Below are 17,739 nucleotides of genomic sequence, written 5' to 3'. Positions count from 1 at the left end.
CTAAAATATCTGAACTTGTACAGTGTTTCTTACAGATATCTAAGAGGGGATCTTATTCAGGTATGTAGGGCATTTACAGACAACTACCTTTGAAAAATGTTTGGGGTTATCAAAACGTAGTAGAGAATCATCAGAAAACCCATGTAGAAGATTCTATAGGAATGAAAGTGTACTAATTCGTTCTCCGAGAGAGTAGCTGATGGATGAAATGGACTACAGAATAACATTAAAGCAAGTACTAGTTTAGATATTTTAAAAAAGCCTGGACACTTATTATGGGAGTAACTGTTTTGGTATATTGGCAGGCTAGAAGGGCATTATTACCCCTGCTTGAAATATTTGTATGTATGTATGTATGTATGTATGTATGCATGTATGTATCTGTGTTTTTTTGTTTGGATTCGACCAGATCACTCAGACTGGAACTATATAAGCAATCAGACTCATTCAAATGTTGCAAATCTTGAGTAAGATTTCACTTTCTTGCCATGTGGTAACTATACAGCTCAATGATAGATAGATAGATAGACTGATAGATAGACAGACAGAGAGACAGATAGACAGACAGATAGATACACAGATAGATAGATAAATAGATAGATAGATTTATATATACAATAGAGACAGATATATGCAAGCATATACACTACAGATATATGAACATATATACAATCATTTGTATTTTATAGACTGCTTATGACCATAGCTTAATCCATTACACAAAATCTTGTCCCATCCTAGAGTGTATCCATTTCATGCATTGCTGACCTTATGACCTTATCAGATGGAATATCACTTCCTCCAAAAGAGTAGGCCCATGTTTACAGTAGTATGCAAGATATATAAACATGCCCTACAACCCCTAAACAAATATCTTATTCTGCTCCATTGTTAACATGGCTGACTAGCGTCAAACTGCATACAGAGCTAGTCTTCAGTCTCTAATAGTCCCTGATGCTTAACGTTATCTTCCCGCAACTATTTCTTTGTGTATTATATTCCTTCACTATTTATGTAATACCTCACTTATAACTCAATTAATGCCATAAGCTTTTGCTACAAAGCTTGAATAGTATGTTATTTCTTGCACAATTATTCACATGCTGCAGTCCGACATTTGCTAAAACATTTTAATATTTTATTGCTGTTTTTTTCATCCAATCTAAAGTAGAAAATTAGAACTGCTCTACATAGCTCTCAACTGTCCCTGACTTTCAGGGACATCCCTGATTTTGACTCAAACTTTAGCTCAGTCCCTCTGAATCCCTCCTAAAATGATGGCTTTTGGAGAAGAAAATATACATTTACTGATTGACAGATAACAGTTACAGAAGATTCTTTTGACCTCTCTTGTCTAACTCTACCACACTGTTCTCACTATTCAGTCATGAGATTTAACTTTCATCAATGGCAGGGCCAACTTTGTTTATTTTGCAAATATTGTTATGTACTTGCATTTTCATATTGCTTTTTGCTTTTGTAGCTTTGGACTATGCTAAACTAATTAATGTATGTTCAATTTGATTGTTAAATTCTGTCTTTCTATGTATGGAGCTCTTCTCCAAGGGCCTCCGCTGAAAAAGGGCCTCTGGCCCAGTTGGACATGTCCCGGTAAACAAATAAATAAATAAATGATTGGTTCAGAGCTATGCTGCTCTATATTATTTCCCAATTCTGTTACTAAAGACCTTTTTCATTTTATACTGTTATCACACTGCTGGTCTTTTTTTGTTTAATTTTGATTGCGTGAAATGTTTGGAGCTTTTCTTCACAGCTTCTCTTTTAAAAGGACTATAAACAGTGGGAAGAATGTAGACAGACATATTCCAAGTTTAGTAGTACAGACAGAGAAAAATGACTTCCAAATGAAGGAACTGAAAACCCCCTTTCTGACATTGTTGCAATGTATTACAAATCTTTCTTAGCACTTCAGCTAACCAGCCTCCCAGAGAAGTATATAGTCAAGCAAAGACAAAGACAAGCAGATTCAGTAAAATCAGTAAAAATATTTCAGCCAATTATATTCTTGTGTCAGTTACAACAGTCGCCAAGTTAAGCACTGTTAAAGAAGTTGTTTTGTCAGCCACACAGAAAACAGTCTAATAAAGCGCACACACACTAGTAGAGCAACTTATCAATAAATGGATCATATCTCTCCTGAAAACATATGTTAATACACAAACTTACTTCATGGAAAAAAGGAAAAAGAATTTGATGTGCAGATAAGTGCCTTACTTACATTTCCTAATGATGCCTTAGGTGGAAAGCTGGCATTTGACCTAACTGTATGTATTTTAATATGCAGATTACTTCAACTGTTTCTAAATGGTACTAATAACAACCAGGAATTGACTCTGAGTGTGGCCAGTAAAAGCAGTAACAACTGACAAAATAAACCAAACAAAATATCAGTTAGACCAAAAAGTGTACACCATCTTTAATAAACTAAGCACTTTCATCCATCCATCCACAGCCCCTTTTTCTCATTTTTGCAGATGGGGGTGGACTGTCATTTCAACAGTGACAATAATCTAGAGCCAAGGTGTGATGACCAACCACTGGACCAGTAATCAAGTAGCCTCAATCCTCACCAGAAGCACCAGTGGGGGACATACACTGGGAGGATAGCAAGTACACACACAGTATATCCATATACAGCTCTTTGCATCAAGTGCAATTTCCCTTAAGAACACACAGAGACCACACACACACACACACACACACACACACACACACACACACACACACACACACACACCTGGGAATGGCTGGCACAGGTTTACTAGCTATGCCCCCTTTTGCCCAGACTATAAGGTAGTTATCACTGCCACCAGCCAACTCTTATCCGCTACTTTAAGGCACTTAACAAAGGGTGTCTAATCTTACTGCGTAATATTAATATTAATGCAAATGGCAGTTTGATCAAGAGCAAGGCTATTAAGAGTGGTCCACAGTGTCACCAAATAAATATGCAAGTATTCTCAAAACTTAAATATGTCTCACAAAGATCAGCCACATTGAAAGGTTTAAATATATTTAATAATAAATAATAAACAAACAAGACAACACTAAACATATATTCACAGTGACATCAGAGATAAAAACCACAGGAAATATTTAAAACAACATTGCAGGACAGTCTCAAAGAAATAAAGAAAAATATCTAAACTAAGCTTTACTATATTCCTGACTATATCTAAGAGAATTACTATAACCTAGAAACTTACTTAGAGCAAGGCAGATGGGGTTAATGGTTCTTGTTGTTGTTGTTGTCAGGTTCAAGACAGAATACAGAATTTTGTGTCCCTCTAAGAGCCTCTTAAATTAATACCTCAAATATTTCTGCTGGAATAGCTCATGGAATGACATAATTTCTTGTCATCTGACTCTATCCCAGGTGATCCTCCCCCCAGTGCTGGATCTGGCAGTATTTAGCATCTTCCTATGAAAATACACAGACCTCAGATCTTTGGCAGATGCTAGAAGTCATAAAACAATTACATTCCTTCATATTTCAAAACTAGTAATTATTTCACTTTAAAGACAATACAGAAAACTCCTTAGTACACACATTCTGTCTCTAGCTGCCATAAAATAATTTAATTTCAGCTATTTTTTTCTGGAAGTTACCCTCCTGTATTCCAGTTTCCACTGTTAAAATATGTACATTTAAACAGTTACAAAAGTGCATGAACATTTCTGATCTCTTTCAGCAGGGCACGCTGTGGTTACATTTTAAGTATAGGCACTTTATAAAATATCTTTTCAACACACGTCTGTACAAACCTAGCTTGATATACACATTACATACAGTTCCAATACCTTTGTAACACAAGCATCCTACACAAATCATGTTGATATTCACAAATGACACACAAACATTTACAAAATTCCAAATATCTATGCTGGCAGTATCTCCCTTTGTCACTCAAGGTTTACACCACCAGTTGGTAAGCCAATCTGCAGTAGTTCATCCACACCACACACTCACACCTATGGCCACTTTAGCGTGTGCAATCTACCTACTACATGTCTTTGGAATGTGGGAGGAAACCTACATAAACACAGGGAGGACATGCAAACTCCACACAGAAGGTACCCAGCTGAGAATCAAACGGTGGAACCTCCTGAGGTAACAATACTATCCCATATACATTAAAACAGCCTTCACTTGACTTCAAGATATCTGCACAATGATCAACAGCTTGATTTCAGCTCTCCCAGTGTACAGACAGAAACTGAGAGATAAGTGCCAGAAATTATGCAAGTTTTAGTAAATTAATTTACTGGATAGTAAGTAGACTGCCTGGATGCTAGCAAAGAACAAATTTAGAGAGCTTGAAAGAAAATCAACTAGAAAAGGTTAAGAGAAAACATGGACTAGGCTACAACTGTTCAGCAAAAAGCAGTTCAAGTTCCAGCTTTGGTGGAAGGCATGACATCTAGTACTCTAGAGGAAAAAAACATAAGTCAAATGTGCTTAGAGCTGATTAAAATAAACAAAACACTGAAGGAATATATCAATTCAAATAACAAAAGGCTGGAAAAAATGGAAGATGTTTTAAACAGCTTTTCAGATGATATGATAAAACTGCAAAAATCAGAGGTCAAAATGAAGAAATGTAATTACTATGTTGATAATATCCCTCTAAGCCTTTACCCCTCTGTCCCCCCATCAGTAAATCAGTACATCCCCAGAACCTGCCCAGGTCTGCTCTCTCAAAGGCAAAACAATACAGCCTCCATGGGACCCAATAACATCCTAGGCTGCATCCTACGTGAACTCAGGCAGGAACTTGCAGCACCATTTGGCACCCCATTCAACTAAAGCCTGAGTACTGGCTTCATCCCAGCTGAATGGAGGAAAGCCACTGTCATCCCTTTACACAAAGGTGAAGTGTCCACCGATATGGGAAATTATAGACCCATCAGCCTAACTAGACTGACCTGCAAGACCATGGAATGGATTATCATGGACCTCATTAACAAGGACATTGGCAACCTCCAAACACATATACCCACACAGTTTGTCTTCATCAAAGGGGGGGAGGTCATGTCTGCTAAATTCGGTCGACTTCTTTGAAACAGTCACCAAAGCCATGGATGAGGGGAAGATGGTGCACAGCACCTACCTTAACCTGGCCAAAGCCTTTGACACTATTCCCCACTCGGGCATAATAGATAAACACTCTCAACTAGGCATCAATCCATGTGTTACCAGATGGGTATCAAACTGTCTCACTGATAGAACCCATGTAGTCAAAATACGGGAAGCCACCTCAAGCAGTAGACCTGTAACAAGTATTGTACCCCAGCATTCAGTCTTCGGGCCTCTGTTATTTGGGATATACTTTTCTGAGGTGCAGGCCAAAACCAGTGGGTTGTGGATGACCAAGTTTGCAGATGACTGTAAGCTGGGTGCTGTCCTCAATTTCCCTAGTGACGTGGACATCCTCCAAGAGGGTCTCACTCAGACAAATGATTGGTGCCAGAAACATGGCCTCAAGCTGAATACAAAAAATGCATCATCATCCCCTTTGTAGAGAGTGACGTTTCCACAAATTATCACATTAATAACAATGTCCTAAGCACTCAATCTGTTGTGAGGGAATTGGGCACCCAGGGTGATAGAAACCTGACTTTTGACCACCATGTTGCTTCCATTGTATGCAAAGCCTTCTACATGGCTCACCACATAAGTAAGGGTATCTCATCCAGAGACAAGAAGGTCATAACATCCCTGTTTTCTTCCCATATAAGGCCCATTATTGATTACAATGCCCCATGGGTGGCCACAGTGGTGCAGCGGTTAGCATTGCCACCTCACAGCAAGAGGTTCTCTGGTTTAATTCTCAGCTGGGGTGCCTTCTGTGCAGAGTCTGCATGTCCTCCCTGTGGTCGCGTAGGTTTCCTCTGAGTGCTCCGGTTTCCTCCCACATCCCAAAGACATGCAGTATTTGGATTGGACACTCTAAATTGGCCCTAGGTGTGAGCGTGTGCATGTGTGTGCCTTCTGTGGAAGGTTTGGCACCAGGCTGGCAACTCAACACCGTAAGACTCCACTGCCAATCATGAGCGGACAGCTGATCCACTGTGGTGACCCCTAACCGGGAAAAGCCGAAAGAAGAAGATTAATTACAATGCCCCATTCAGCATGTACCTCACAAAGCACATGCAGCAGCTAGAGAGACCACAGAAGTTCCTCACCAGGAGAATCCAGGGCCTTAAACATCTACCATACACAGATAGGCTAAAAGCCATATCTCTCTACTCAGTTTCATACAGACTCCTCAGAGGTGACCTCTGTCTGGCATACAAGGTGATCATGGAACCCACCTTGATGGGCTGCTGCATATCCCCAAGTTAAGCTCCACTCAAGTAACCCACATGTGCGGCCTCAACCTGGTCAATGACATCAACAAGACTTATTGGTGGGACAGATTTGTGTCCCAGAGACTCACCCATCTATGGAATAGATTCCCTCTCCACATCAAGCAGACTACGTCTTTACCCCTTTTTAAGTGCAACCTGGATAACTGGATGGGAAACTGAAAATATACCCCTGGGCTTCCACCCATGTCCCTGCTGGACAGGGGCATTGGGTGCTGATTTGTCTAAACATGGGCTAAACTCTTGGCTAGGCTTATAAGGGCCTCATGGCCAATAGCCTAGTAACCTCCTATGATCCTATAAGAATCAACCCAGTAGTCAGGGATCTGGGTACACATGTAGACATTAGCCTAACCTTCCACCATCACATGACCACATTGGTGAGGAAATGCTTTTATACTGCTCAACTTATAACTGAGGGCATGGCATCTAGCTCCAAAGAGGTCATTATCCCACTGTACTCCGCCCTTATCAGACCAATTATAGAGTACAATGCTCCCTTCAACATGTGCCTGACCAGTCATATGCAGCAACTAGAGCAACTTCAGAGGTTCCTTATAAAAAGAGTACATGGCATAACAAACTTGCCTTATGCAGAGTGCCTTAAATCCCTTTCCCTCTGGTCAGTCTGCTATAGATTGCTGAGAGATGATTTATGCCTGGCTTACAAGGCATTCCCAAACCCCACAGTTATGAATCTCCTATATATTCGTATGTCAAACAGTACCAGAAATACAAGGTCTAGAGAACTGAATTTTGTCTGTGACCTATACAGAATATGCTAGAAAGATAGATATGTGTACCAGTGACTGCTCTCCTATGGAACAGGCTTCCCATCCATGTGAAGCTGAGTTTGTGTATTACCTATTTTAAGTCAAACCTAGTTAAGTGGATGGGGAATAGGAAATTTACAATAGGGCTGGCACCCGTATCCCTTATGGACAGAGGTAGTTTATAAAAGCTTGTCCCTCAGTATCCTGTTTGAATAAAGGACATCATTATTCTTTCAGGAAAACTTGGCTAGGCTTAGAAAGACCCCAGGTTGTTAGCCTAGTAACAATCTATGAATCTATAAGGAAAGGCTGGCTGAGTATGAAGCTGCTCAGGAAGAGCTGCTTCAAAGAGTGGTAAAGTTAGAGGACACAGCACGTAGGGACAACCTGAGATGTTCTGCTGTACCAAAGAAACTGGAAGGAACAGACTGTATTAATTTTATGAAAGCAAAAAAAGTAACTGGACTGCTATTCCACAGCAAGATTTGTTAATTGAAAGGGTACATTGTATATGCACTCCAACCTGGCCACAATAAAGCAACAAAGACCTGTATTAGTAAAGATGCATTCATGCCAGCAGAAATAATTGATGCTGACAAAACTGTGGCAAAGAGGCAAATTATTAAAACTTGGATACAGTAGCGTACTTGTGGAAAATTATTATTGACTGCACAATAGGCATAAGAGAAGCAAATTTATTACAGCAATCAGGGAATATCAAGAGGCAGGTGTGAGATTCAAACTGCTGTATCTGGCTGCCTTCAGAGTGTTTTTTTCCCAGAGGATAAAAGTCATTTTGTGATACAGAACAGGCTAAGGAGGAAATACAAAGTCTGAATAACAAAATGTGAACCATCAAACAGAAGGGGGCTTTGCTTCTCATTCTTCTGATGTTAAGACTCATAGAGAGACCTTTGCCAGTGAAACCTTTTTCAATATTCCAAGTGAAGATGCTTGAGAGACAGAGAAAAGCACAGGAGTTGACCAGAAGAATCAGGAGTACCCTTGACTTGAACCAGAGTCTGGTGTTGGGAGATGGAGATGAACAAGAAGACCAGTACTATTGAGATTATAAAACACCAGTCACATTTCTGAAATATGGCTTTACAAGAAAAAGTGGAAAGATTGGACTTTTGTTGACTATGACAAACCTGTGGGGGACTGAAATACATATGCCCCACTTCATATCATAAATGCTTGGAAGGGGACAGACGTGAATGAGGAGAGAAAAAAAAAGAAAAGTAACTATAAGTAAAACAATATTTGTTCCTAACAGTATTTGTATGGGACATTTCATGGGGGTCTATATTAGAAGAGTGAATGCTTAAAATAGCGAATGCTCTTCTATCAAACTGAAAAACCCAAAACCTTAAAAGGTTGAAGGCTTGGATCAGTGGGAAAAAAAAATCACTGATACAAAAAAAAAAAAGAATGTACAAATAAAATAAAATGGGAGGCTTTGCCCCCCCCACCCCCCCCCAATGTGGGGGCTGTGCCCCCACACACTCCCCAACTTAAATATACCAATTCCAAGATTGCACCACAGTGGAGAAAACAGCAAAGTCCTGAGAATAGCCCAGCGATTTTTTTCCCTGGGAAAAAAATTGCTGTTCCGTGCCTTCGGCATTTTGCAGTTTCGGATTCTCAAGTTCGATAGAAGAGCGTTCGCTATTTTAAGCATTCGCTCTTCTAATAGTAACCCTTTCATGGTACATTTTGCATCCTATAAAGTAAAGTATAGTTAGTTATTGTTATGTGATAAAGATACTAAAGTATCTATTTATATATATATTTGTTTTCAGCTTATTTTAAGTAAATAAGAGCCCCTTTTCTACTCTGGTAGTTTTAAGAAATGTAAGCATTACAATGCAAAAAGAGAAGCAAGCTTAGACAAAAGCATTTTGTTATTATACTCTAATCTTGAGTTGTTCAGGTGGACATGTGGTGTAAAAGTGCAAAGTTTATAATAAATGTAGAGTTGATGTGGGTTGATGTGTTCTCTCTTACTTTTGCATAGTTGAATGTCTAGATTATGGCCTTTTGCGTCTAATTAGTTTTTTTGTGTGAGTAAGCAAGTAGATAGGAGGGCAGTGAATGTAATGAAAAGTTTTCCTTTGGCGAATAATGTTCAGTGTAATTTGAGAGGTTTGCAAAGCTGCATGTACATCTGGTACTTGTGTTTCCATAGAGACAAGTTGACTATAGGGGAAGCAATAAAGGTCAGAACACTTTTTAAGGCTAAAGGTCTAATGTTTTCCAAAAGCATATAAGCAGTTTTTTCACATCTGAGAGGGGAATGAAGATAAGAGAGGAACAAACAGCAATTAGTGTATGTAGCAGCACAGGCTGTAACAAGCACTTTAGCCTTGATAGCCTTAATTTTAGGTTAGATAATGCCTGTGGGTGCGGCTGTTGATTTGGGACAATTGTTCCTATCAGGAGGGCTAAATTTCATTATTTGAAGATATAGGTACTTGTATGTGTTCGTTTTAAGTTAATAGGTTATGGGGGTGTTCTGTGAAGGTTTTTTTTGAGGGGTTTTATTAAAATAAAAAAGTCTTGTAAAATGTGACATAGCTTCACATGGGGATGACAAGAAATAACTGTGAAAGAGATCAACATGCCAAACATTAGTGGGTAACTGAAAAGTTGGAAATAAACATTTAAAAACCAGTTACATATAATTGGTGGGAATAATAATTTCTTAATTTCTACATTAAATATATTATTTTGGAACATGAATGGCCTCACAGGTACATACAAAAAGGTAACATAATTGAATTATATTAAGAAAAGCAGAGTTCAAATAGCAATGTTACAGGAGACACATTTGTAAAGAAGTGAGCATGTGAATTTGATAAAGAGAGGATTCCAGGATGGATATTTAGCAGAGTATCAGGGAGAAAGGAAAAAGGAGTACTTATATTAATTGCTAGAAGAGTTCCAATAGTGATAGAAGAGGAAAAAAGATAATAATGGAAAATTAGTGGTAGTAAGGGGTTACTGGCAAGGGAGGAGGATTACATTGGTGTGTATTTATATTCTACCTAAAACTATTATTGTGGAGCTAAAGAACATTTTGGGAGAAATAATCAGCTTTAAGCAGGGAATATTACTTATAGGTAGGGACTGGAACCTAATTAGCAACAGGGAGGATGTATCTGGGGGACATAGAAGAAATCTTCTAGGTTGGCTTGAACTACCTTCCTACTACAGATTACCCAGCTCATAGTATCTCATAAAGCTCTCTACCACCCTGATAATACACCAGCACTCAAAAATATTGTCAGCCCATATAGTAATCACAGAATACGTCATTCATCCAATAGACTATTGATCCAAACAGTCAAATCCAACAACACAGCCGGTGATGCCCCGCTTGCCAACTTGGCAGGTGAAACCTGGAATCAACTCCTTACTGACCTTACACTTGAACCCTCACTTACACTATTCAAAGAAAATCTCAAAAAATATTTTAAATCATACTGGCTATGCCATTGCTCTAATCCTGACTAGCATCATCTCTGTGTCTCAAAGACTAACTCAATTGTATAATGCATTCTAAGTGTCCTAATAACGAATTCCATAATTCTATCTTCTATCTTTTTGTCCTACCCTTGTATAGTGCTAATTTCTGATTTAAAATTTGTATAAACAGTGTGTCTCGTGTATTCTATAAACTGTCTGTTGTATTGTATATATCACATTACTGTGTGGAGCTTTTCTCCCCGGGCCTGTTACCCATGCCATTAATGTTGTCCAACAGCTATGTATGTACTGTGTGTATCACCACAACAGGTATCACACATGCATCTGGTGTAACAACTTGGGGGGTTCTACACCATCAGACAGTAATGTTTATGCTACAAAAAGAATACCTAGGTATGTCCAGTAAGATGTGTGATAGCTCAGTGTAACAAAGGTGGTACACTTCAGTTACACATCACTGGAAGATGTGTAGTGAGGTACATGAAGAAAGGTGCAGTGTACCCAGTTTTTGGTGTGATGAAGGATGTGAACTATGGAGGTATTATGGCTTGTGATGTGGATGTCCTTTGCATGCTCAGAAGTTGTGTTACATACAAGGGAATAGTCAGCACTGTGACCGCATGCTGGTGGATGTTCCACATACCATCTACCCCAGGACACAGGTCGCATACCTATTGGTCTGATTATAGGGTGTGATGTCTACATTATACTTGGGTTGTGTGTTTGTTTTCATGATGTAACATATTCCCCATGTTTTTGTATTATTGCAGGTGTTGTCATGACTGTGGCAACAGTCTTTGCTATGTGTTGATACTGTCTGTATTATACTAATATCACAGCTGAAGTCAATGATTGCCCACAATCTGTAATCCTTCAGACAGCTCTTTGGAGACAGGATGTGTATGTCATTTGTGATGTATGTGATCTATGGACAGGAAAGTGCCTAGCAGATAGCCCTGATGTATGGACCTGATCACTGGATCTGAGATATAGATCACTTTACATATTTCAACATATTTAGATGCCATATATGTGGTACAGTGGTCTTCCCATTTGGTGATACAGGTGTGTATGGCCACATCTGACAGTGTTGAGTGAATATCTCAGTGTGGATTTGTGTCAAATGCCTTGGGCTTGTCAAGTTCAAAAGGATGATAGTGTGGTCATCATGCATGCCTTCTATGACCTCTCTGAGGATGTCTACAAGATGCAACAGACATGATGTACCATTAACAACTAACACAGATCTGTTGTACACAGCTGGGATATTACTAATGTCCATTTAGAAAAGGTCCATCATGACATGTTGGTCTACCTCACAGATGAGGAGAGTCAGGATGTGTTTATACATGCATGTATTGGGTGCTGTCCCCCCCCCAATTTACATGAAAACATGTTGATGTACACCATTCTACAGGAACATAGTTTGTGTGTGGGGTGTGTTCAAGTGTGTATTCACCCATGTTAGCAAGGTGTATGTGCTGAATTATGCAACAGGTGATATGTGATGTTGTCACAGCCCATTGATTATGTGTGATAGGCCTTGATGAAGGTAAGATAGTGCATACTGCCTATCCTGATCTGGAATCCTGCATGCAGATATCATTCAGAAACTCTCCCAGCTGGGAATTAACACTTACATCACTAGATCGGTAACCAATTGGCTCACTGACAGAACACATACTGTGAAAGCTGGTGAATCAACCTGTACCAGTACAGCTGTTACCACTGGCATACCACAGGGATCTGTGCTTGGCCCTTTACAGTTTGGAATCTATTTCTCAACAGCTCAGGCTAAAATATATGGCCTTTGGCTTACTGTGTTTGCTGATTCTTGCATACTGGATAAAATCAATGAGTCCACCTATGATGATAACATACTACAGGAGGGGCTAACACAGGCAAATGAGTGGTGACAAACCCATATGGTCTACATATAAATGCAAAAATGTGCCTTTATTTTGTCCTTCTGCAAAGTGGAATTCCCTTCTAATTACAGCATCGACAATAGTTCTGCTATGCTGTAGCCCAGTGATATAAGCACTGGGTACACACATACATAGCAATCCGAACTTCAATCACAAAGTGTCCACACTGGTATTGAAAACCTGTGTTGTGCACATCATACATCAAGCCATCATATTCAGGTTTGAGGGTTATATTACAGCACTGTACTCAAACCTAATTAGAATACTAATAGAGTACAATGCTCTTTTTTACATGTACCTCACCAGACACATGCAGCAGCTGGAGAGACCACAGGGGTTTCTCAACACAGGACCTACAAACCATCCCATGATGTGTATGGATAGACTGAAAGCTATGTCACTGTAATCTGTATTATATAAAATGACGTGACATCTGCCTGGCCTCCAGGCCAGGCTATGACCTTGACCTGGTGGGAATAGTGCACATCCACAAATCAGATATAGCTGCTGACATCAGCTGTGTCTGGTGAGGAGAAGATAGCAACAGCAGTGTCCCACATACTAGTGTAAAAGGCTCTCTGTAATCTCAAGCAAGTGCACAAACCCACAAATGCACACCCCGGGGTGACTGTACAAAGACTATAGAACTCTGTATTTAAGACAAGTGCCACAGCTCAAGTCTGACTTAGGCTGTCTTAGACAACACTTTATAGCCGATGACATCAGTAGTGTCTGGTGAGGAGAATATGGCAATGACAGTTTCCCATATACTAGGGTAAAAGGCTCTCTGTAATGTCAATCAAGTGCACACACACACACACACACACACACACACACACACACACACACACACACACACACACACACACACACACACACACACACACACAGACACACACACACACACACCTCAGTTGACTGCAGTGAGAACATAACCCCTACCTAAGTACACAGACTAGAGAACTCTGTATTTAGGGCAAGCACCACAGTTCAAGTCTGACTTGGACTGTCTCAGACAGCACTTCATAGCTGATGACATCAGCAGCATCTGGTGAGGTGAATATGGTAATAACAGTGTCCCACATGCTAGTGTAAAGCCACTCTGTAATGTCAAGGAAGTGCACAAACACACACACATACACCACAGTTGATTGCAGTGAGAACAGAACCCCTATCTAAGTACACAGACTACAGAGCTCAGTATTTTATGCTGGCACCATGATGCAAGTCTGACTTTTACAAGTTTACAAGGCTGCAGGACAACGTATAGTGGATGACATCAGCAGTGCATGTTGGAGCGAAGATGTTGGGAGACCTGCATGAAATGGATGTATAGGCATGTGCAAGTGTTAAAATACTGTCAATTCATGGGATTGGAGTGGTAACCGTAGGATATACACTTGTGTTCTTCTGTTTAGATACCCACACATGCAGACACACACACACACACACACACACACACACCAGATGAATGCAGTGAGAACAGAGCCACTACCTATCTAAGTACACAGACCACAGAGCTCAGTACTTTACGCAAGCACCACAGCACAAGTGTGACTTTTACAAGGGTGCAGGACAACTTGTAGTGGATGACATCAGCACTGGATGTAGGAGAAGATGTTGGGAGGCCTGCATAGGTTAATTGCTTCATAGTTTCATAGGAGGTTACTAGGTTAATGGCCCAAGTCCTTTACAAGCCTAGCCATATAAAAATGCAAGTACCCTTATTGAGCACAATTAGATGGTCATTGTTAGCACAGTGATTTTGTGATCAACACCGACTGCCCCTGTCCATGAGGGCCATAGATTCTACCTCTGGGGTGAATTTACAATCACTCATGCAGTTGTCAATGTTGCACTTTTATAAGGTCATTGATGAGCACTGCTTCACATGCTCTGGAATGGCAATCACTGGGAGATATATCTGTCTATCCAGCATGTTCTGTTTATATCACAGGCTAGGTTGAGATCCTTGGAGCAAGTTATTCTTGTCCCATTTGATTTGCAGATGTCCAGAATTTCCAGTAAAGCAGAGCCTGAGACTGCTCTGCACGGGTCACCTCTCAGCAGCTTGTATGATACTGAGTCTGATAAGGGTTGAGTACAGTGGAGCTATGACCTCCCTGGTCTTGGATGCAATGCTCTTATTTATGAGGTGCTCAATGTAGAATGCATGTCTTGCCACTATGGACACATAGTGATCAGAATTTAGATTGCTATCAACCTTCATTTACAAGTCTCACACCACTGAATTTGAACATAGAAGGGTGCTTTGTATAGCATAATTAACAGGGGTACTTATTTTCCAAAGGAGACAATGACCATACCTCTCAGCTGCCCAGAGTTTTGCAGAATGTCCAGATTTTTGCCTCATATTTTTGGTCTGCTCCTCATAAAATTTGTTGCTTTCTGGCAAATCACTCAGATAATCAGAGGATTGAAGTCTCTAAATAATGAAATACATTTGCGTTTCAGACTTTATATCCTTCAGAAAACACTTAACACAAACACTATTATTCTAGCAACTTTCAAAGTTTATAACACCAATATTTAAAATCTGTCCCTATTTTTGGGCCTCTGTCTTCCCCATTATATCAGACTTTGTCCATATTTCTTGGACTAAGAGGTTGAGAGGTATGACAATGATGCATTTTTTGTATTACGTTTCAGTCTGTGCATTTGGCAATCATTTGTCTGTGTCAGCCCTTTCTGTAATAAGTTTACATCATTGGGGACTCTATATGATTGCACCCAATTCATAGGTTCATAGGTGTTTACTAGGCTAACAACCACAAGGGACTTTTTAAGCCTAGCCATACTTCACAAATCCCTGACAAGTTCTGATACCCTTGATAAGTGCAAGCATGGGTCTGAGAGATGAACAATTTACAGGTTACATGTGTCCATTAGAAACATAGGTGCCAAACCAGGGATGAATTTCTGGTTTCACATCCAATTGTCCAAGTTGCACTTGAACTGGGTTAGGGAGGAACTCTGATTTACATGGTTGGGGAGCCTGTTCCATAGACGGGGTTGACAGTCATCTGCAAACCTGGTAAGCCACAGGCCATCTACCTTCACCTGGACTTCAGGGAAACAGTTTCCAGACAGTAGAGGGCCCAGCATAGATCCTTGTGGTTCTCCACTGGTAACTGGTCTACTGGTTGAGGTGGACTCCCAAACTTTGAGAGTGTGTGTTCTGTCGGTAAGCCATTGGCTACCCATCTAGTAATGCATAGGTTATTCCCGAGATGGGAGATTTTCTTTATGATACCTGAATGGGGGACTGTGACAAAGGCCTTGGCTAATTCAATATAGGTGGTATATCCTGTTTTCCGTCTTTGAAACATTATCAAAGAAGTCCAGTAGGTTTAATAAGCAAGGTTTACCCTTGACAAAACCAAGCTGGGTCATGTCAAGAGTGTTGAAGGTCACCTATGTCTCTGTGGATAAGGTCCATGATGATTTTTTCCATAGCTTTGCAGATAAGGCTGGTTAGACTTATGGGTCAATAGTTCTTAAGTTCAGTTGATGGACATATAAGCATGTTCAACTGTGAAGATAGTTCTAGTTCTGCATGTTACCAGACTGGCGTGTATTGCATATCACACATCATTTGATATTGATTTGTATAGTGTAGTTGATATATTTGTAAACAACTACTTAGACACTAGGGTTGCAGTGTATGGGGAGGGGCAACACATGGCTGCATTGTAAATATGTGACAAATTGTCAGACAGGGCTGCATTTTGTTATGTTTCTACATTGTAAATATGCGACATATTGTTAGATTGGGCCTTCATTTTGTTATGTTTCCACTTGTAGTTTCATGGCATAAAGTGTAAATGGACAGTAAAGAGTACTAATGCATACTATTTAGTTTACATAGAGCAGCAGTGAGCAACGGGTATGCACAACAGTTGGCAAAGAGTTTGCGCATGCGAGATACATATTTCCATTACTTTCCCTGTTTGCCCATAGTTAAGAAGTGCGCAAATGCGAGCCACACTGCTATAAGTCTGAGAGTTAGTAGTGAGTATATGAAACACACCTGCTGCTTAGCTGAATCTGTGGAAGCAGGTGTAAATGCATTAACAAATTTATTTGCGAGCCCAGATGATACTGTGTTAGAATCTAAGTGTATCTAATACTTTTAAACAGTTATAATGCAATGACATTAATTCTTTGTAGTACATGTGTTGCTGTGTGCTGTCATAGTGCAGCGGGTTTAAGCGGCATTGCATGGAGATAACCACAGCATTGTAGGGCCACTCACCATCACTTGGCATTGGTGCACAATGCAAAACTCCACGCAAACATAGAGGCCAAAAAGTGAAAGCATCCATTGCTTTTACTGGTACTTATGTGTGCTGTGTGTGATTCTATTTTTTGACCAGATTATATGTGTTAAAATGGGGCAGATAGGAAAGTGGTGAAATGGGGACCAAGCAGGGGGAAGAACAAAACAAGAATGTGCAGGAAGGAGGTAGGTAAGAACCATAGCTATCCATTTCTTCAGCAGTGAAAACTGATAATATGTGCAGAATATTAGCTGAATTAGGGCTGTCACCTACAGAGAAAAGAAGTTTTGCTAAATAAAAAGAGCAAAAGCTCTTAAAGATTGTTCGGTTTATTTTTAGTTGTATGCCTAAGTCTGTTGTAGTTTTTTTAGTTTCTTGAACAATGCAATTATGTTGTTTAGCCAACTGGATAGAATCAAGTGTGTCAAGAAGACACATGTGCAAAAATGGAGAGCTACATGTGAGATAACATTATTTCTGTGGGACAGTTGTCCATTTTTTTTAATTCAGCAAAAGAGGAATGTTAGGGAAGAGTCATAGGTATTTCTGGGTCAGGTAAGTTGGGTAGGTGAATAAGCAAATGCAAACAAACAAGGCAAGAAACAGAAATGCTGAGGGACTGAAAAAGTTGGGGGACATCATGATTGGGGTGAGGGAGGGGACAACACAGGCTCATGCCTTTCAAACATGGAAACAGTGAGAATCGAGTCCTCACCCACTGGACTGTCATCACTGTCCCTTTACTCCTCTGGTGGCTGGAGTGCTTGATGTCTTCTCATCTTAAATACCATTAGGGAGAGTAGCCTCTACATCTGGTATAGGTACACCAATGGTGTGGTGCACAACCCTACACAGCAA

This window comes from Protopterus annectens, chromosome 17.part0, assembly GCF_019279795.1.
Source record: "Protopterus annectens isolate FY-2018-M chromosome 17.part0, PAN1.0, whole genome shotgun sequence".
In the NCBI taxonomy this organism is placed as follows: domain Eukaryota; kingdom Metazoa; phylum Chordata; order Ceratodontiformes; family Protopteridae; genus Protopterus; species Protopterus annectens.
Note: the sequence above shows the minus strand (reverse complement) of the source record.